The sequence below is a fragment of the Notothenia rossii genome (assembly GCF_949606895.1).
Source record: "Notothenia rossii genome assembly, chromosome: 6".
Taxonomy (NCBI): Eukaryota; Metazoa; Chordata; class Actinopteri; order Perciformes; family Nototheniidae; genus Notothenia; species Notothenia rossii.
Genome location: NC_136909.1, coordinates 74,226,408 through 74,232,407, shown reverse-complemented (window position 1 = coordinate 74,232,407; position 6,000 = coordinate 74,226,408).

Below are 6,000 nucleotides of genomic sequence, written 5' to 3'. Positions count from 1 at the left end.
AATTATTGAATGACTGTTATGTGATTGAGGTTGCTTGACCTCAAATCATCTCCAGATTTCCTCCATTTTGAATAGAGATGAGACATAAACGAGGGCAGAAGACCAAAACCTCCCTTTAATTTCTTACCAAGAAGACCCACACATGATACAATCTTATAATAATGTTCCACACACACAAAGACACAGAGACAGACTCATGCTTTGAATTATTTCTCAAGCCCCCACTGAAATAACACTTCAATATTTCTATAGCCTTCTGATATTAAATAGAGCAGTTCTGACTGACCCTGGGCTTTTGAAAAATAACTTTCAGCCTTGCTGTCTCCGCTCGTCGTTATCCAACTCCTGTGGGACAGCATCCTGGTCTTTGCTTTCTGACAGGGAAACACGGCTAGTCAGAAAACACCGTGGGCACAAAATTAAAGAGGGACTCAGAGAGTGTTGCAGAGAGAGATGCAGACGGGGGGTCATGAGGAGAGGATGCTGTGAGAGACTCTAAAAACAGATGTTCCCTGTACTTTCCCTGTCTCCCCACATTAGTGCAGTGTCCCTCCTTCCTCTCACATGTGTGTCTTACCTCCTGACGTATCTCTCAGTCCCTGCCCCACACTTTTCTGAGCTCTCCAATGCATGTCACAGTCTTCAAGTTCAGTTCAAAGATGCTGTTTGGATGTGAATGTCCTTGCCTCCTGGAAATGTCTTCTTTATTGTCTCATGAATAACCCATGTAACTAACAAAGCCTCTTTATTACAACTTTCACATTGCTCCTTCCCCGACACATCCCAGGGCCTGACATTAGTTTTCCTTTTGTTTAGCCCTGCTGGTGGAGTGCGTTTATGATCACAATCCAAAACTATAATCCTGACTGAAATAACTGAACAACCATCTGATAGATTTGGTAAATTGTGTACACACATTAAGGTAACCCACATAATGAACACACACTCTAAAAATGAATGCAGGCGACCTTTCAACTCCACTTAATTAAATGCATGGTTGCAAGATAAAAATGTGAGTTAATTGATTTAGATAAACATTTTAAGTTGCAAACATTAATTTATAAGTTGTGTTGACGTAATAATGTTGGTAATTACATCAACTTAATATTGTGTGTAATTTGAACTCTTTGATTTCTGCGTTAATTGACTTAAAACAAAATTCAAGTTGTAGTAAGTAATGCAATTGGCTTGATAACTTAATTGTTCTACACCTTGAGTTAAGGATTTCAAGTCCACTCCCACTTAACATGCCTGGACAAGTTCTGACAGTTAAGACAAATAGAAATATACAAAGGACATTTTAAGGTGAGTGTCATCTTTTGTCATTCAAATACAGTAGAGCCTTGTAGTTGCATTGTATCGGCAAATTGCTGTTTGACCAAAATTAGCAGCCTTTGAACTGTGAATAGTTCTGTGAGAGGATACAAAGTAGTAGAGGCTACTGTGAGAGTAAAAATACTTTGGTTACTATTGTGATATCGCTTTTTATTAAAAATGAATCTCGGTGAAGCAGATCAAGGACATGCTTCTTGAGGTAGGATCGTTATTTAGAGTTGTCATTGAAATGCAAGTTGTTGGCAGTCACCCATTCAGAATATATTCATTTAGGTCATTTCTCTTTTTTTCCTTTTTCAAAAATAGCACAATACAATTGAAGTACGCAGAGAACTATAGCCATCCGCTGCCTTGTCGTGTACCTTGGAGAAAAGGAAGAGGACCTTTTCAAGGAGTTTAGCGACGTAATTCAAAATCTTGAAATAAAATAAAATCCATGGGCAGAGTGTAAAAACACAGGACAAAAGCACTGCTCTCTGTCAGTTACACTTTTGGCCACACCCCAATCAATAATATCTTTGCAATGTTCAGCATGAATAGGTGTTGACAGCAATGGCATGTGAAAAGGATTGTGTACAATTTGAAAAGTGGCTTCTGCTCTTCACTTAACCAGTTCACATATTGTATGGAACCTGCAAAAAAGATGAGAAGGTACACTAAATCTTCCACGGTTGTGATTGACAAAATCTGTCCACATGCATTTAAACACTAGGCAAAGTACTCAAAAGCACCTCTGTGTGTCTTCAGGACCACATTGCCATGGTGACACACACATGAAGACTCAATAGGTGAAAACAATACCAGCGTTGCTTTAGCAGCTGGTAATAATGGCTCTGAATTCGCTAAGAGTGACAGTTTAAAAAGTATGCAATTACCTAATTCATTATCTCTTATGCGCTAAACTATTATTTAATGTGCTTAAAAAGGACATGAATATCGCCATCATCAGTGACCGGTCCACCCCAGGATCTGACCATACGATGGCAACCATCGTGGTGGAGGGAAACAAATGAATGAGCAAGCATTCTGCGTTAAATGTGTTCATACTGTTTGAAATAATGACTGTCGGCAGAGTAAACATCTTTGTTACATTTTTTGTAAAATTGATGTGTGTGATCTGCAGATTGGTGGCCATTGAGAGTTTGTTTCTGTAGTTTTACAAAAACTTTACAGATTTTACATATTTGGTACTGGTTTTAAATATGCAAAGGCCTCTAACTTCGATGTGATGGCAGCATTTATTTGCTGTGTCCCCATTTCCCATGGTAATATGGCTCATGTGTTTATTTATTATTTGTGGGGCAATTTAAATTTGTGTTATTTATCTTTTTTTTCAAGATTTAAATGAAGCTCAGCGCAAGTTCTTTCAGGAATACTGGGTGTATATACGTTCACTCCGCAGCTGCATACAATCAGCTCATCACAGGCGTTCTCTTTAACCTATTACATTTCACCTCATTCTCCAGCAGCCAATCAGCGTGCTGCAGCCAAACTATAAAATGGTTCTCCTCTCTCCTGCAGTCAGCTGTGATTTCAGGTGTTCATGCACCTTATCATATGGCATGTGTCAATAAATGTTCAAATTAAATGAATTCTCTCCTGATTGAAACATCATGTGTTGAAATAAACAACTGCAGTTCAAAATAAAAAAGTGAATTGCCTGATATTTTTGTTGTGGGATCAATTAATTTCTTTCTTTAAAGGCAAAAACATGAAAAAGCTAAGAAAGAAAACGATTGAATACAATATATTTGGAGCAACTTAATTTATAAATGGTTGTCAACTTAAAAACGTGTGTTCACAATGATGGTAATTAAGTACATACAACTTAAAATTCCTTTTAAATCATACGGTAAAACAAGTTGGAACAACTTCATTTTTGGAGTAATCAACTTAAAAACTTGTATCCCGAATGTGGGTAATTAAGTACATACAACTTAAAATTCCTTTTAAATCATGTGGTAAAACTAGTCGGAACAACTTAATCTTTTGAGTAGTCAACTTCAAAACTTGTGTTTATGCTACCAATTATTAAGTAAGTGGTAATTAAAAACTCCTCTGATTGTAGAGGAAAAGCCTTCTCCCCTAACTCAAATAACTTTGTTGCTTTAAGACAATTTCATTAGAAGTTGTCTTAACTCAATAAACATTGATGCAAACTGTTGCGTTGATTTTCTTTGTTGAGCATTTGTTTTTAGAGTGCATACTTCCATCAATCAATCAATCAATGTTTATTTATATAGCCCAATATCACAAATGTTACATTTGTCTCAGTGGACTTCACAGTTTGTATAGAATATCAGTATGGCAATACGACACCCTCTGTCCTTAGACCCTCACATCGTACAAGGAAAAACTTCCGGAGAAAACCCAAAGTTTAAAGGGCAAAAAAAGGGAGAAACCTCAGGGAGAGCATCAGAGGAGGGATCCCTCTCCCAGGACGGACAGACGTGCAATAGATGCCGTGTGTAAACTGAAAAGATAATACATTTTACAACATAGGTGGACCAAATGTTTGGAAATGCATGTGTCTATAATAAGAAGATGAATCCACGAGGATATCCATCCAGGAGTCATGATCCAGGACCACAGCAACAGGCACAGCCACGACTCAAGATCTAGGGCTCGCGATCCAGGACTCAGGACCACAGCAACATGATCAGCCATGACTCCGGATCCCGGCGTATAAAGACACCAAAAAGGAATTTGGGGAAGCTGGGTTATTCGGAACATGAGAGTACAGAGGTATACACAGAGAGAAGGAAGAAGTAAGGTGTAAGGTGTAAGGTGTCCCCCGACAAACTAAGCCTAAAGCAGCAAAACTAGGGGCTGAATCTAATCAGCCCTAACTATAAGCTTTATCAAAAAGGAAGGTCTTAAGCGCACTCTTAAAAACGGATAGGGTGTCTGCCGCCCAAACACAAACTGGAAGCTGATTCCACAAAAGTGGAGCTTGATAAGAAAAGGCTCTGGCTCCCATTGTACTTTTAGAGACTCTAGGAACAACCAACAACCCTGCATTCTTGGAACGCAATGTCCTAGTTGGACAGTAGGGTATAATGAGTTCTTTAAGGTAAGATGGCGCCTGCCCATTAAGGGCTTTGTAGACGAGAAGAAGAATTTTAAATTCTATCCAGGGTTCTATAGGGAGCCAGTGTAAGGCAGCCAGAACAGGAGTAATGTGGTCCCTTTTCCTAACTCTGGTTAGTACATGAGCTGCAGCATTTTGAATCAGCTGAAGCCACTGAACTGACTTCTTGGTACACCCTGATAATAAGGAGTTACAATAATCCAGCCTTGAAGTAACAAATGCATGGACTAGTTTCTCTGCATCGTTTTGAGGCAAGATGTGCCTGATTTTTGCAATGTTACGTAGATGGAAGTAGGCGGTCCTTGAAATTGATTTTATGTGGGCGTTAAAGGATAAATCCTGATCAAATATAACACCAAGGTTCCTTAGAGTCTCACTGGAGGCCAAATTAATGCCATCCATAGTTAGTATATCTTTAGATAATTTATTTCGTAGATTCTTTGGGCCGAGTACAATAATTTCAGTTTTGGTCGTGTTTAACATCAAAAAGTTTAAGGTCATCCACGTTTTTTAAGTCCTTGAGGCAGTCTTGAATTTATTTAAATGATTAATTTCATCAGGCTCGATTGATAAATATAGTTGAGTATCATCCGCATAACAATGAAAGTTTACAGAATGATTCCTTATAATATTGCCTAATGGAAGCATATATAATGTGAACAAAATAGATCCGAGCACTGAGCCCTGTGGCACTCCATGGCTAACATACTTGTGAAATCTCCTTCTTTATAACCAGTAGTTCAAAGTTTTCACTATTCACATTTAAAGGTCCCCTATTATACTGTTTTTAATCAATATATTATAGGTCTCTGAAATACACAAAACATGTCTCTGAAGTGTTTGGCTCGAAATACCAAACAGATCACCCATTGTAGCATCCCATAATCCCCTCTGTTTCAGGCCTGTTTTAAAAGATCTGATTCTGTGTCTGTTACTTTAGATGAAAATACGCAAGATATTTGGTTAAAAATAACACAATGGTGCTCTAGGAGGAGATTCAGGTGATAAGGTGGGCGGCAGTGACCTTGGTTGGTTATTGGCTAATGGTTACACAAGCCAAAAAAACATTATGACATCATAAAGTGGCCAAAATCTGATCAGCTCATTTTCTGACAGGTTTTTATATAAATGGAGCAGGAGAAAAAGTGAGCAAATCTTTTTTCCTAAAACTTTCAGAATCTCTTTATACAGAGGGGAGACATGTTTATGTATAAAAGACATGAAAAGGTGGATTTTGCATAATAGGTGACCTTTAATATCTTAGCACAGACATTCGATGCTTTCAACCTATTTTCTTCAGTGTGTATTTCTCATGTGCATGCTAATGGAGTACATTAGTCTGATAACCATGTTAAAAACTTTGGTTTGACAAAGATCAGACAGGGATTAAAACCATTAAATAGTGTGCCTTAGAGTCAGAGTGTAAGTGTTTATCCTTTTCTGATACCAAACAATCTCCTTTTTCTCCGAGTTGTTTTCCCATACCATTTGTTTAATTCCAATGAAGGAAGTATTGTGAGTCACTCATCTTCTGATAATGCTGATCGTGTGTTCCTAGTATTTTCTGTTAGAAT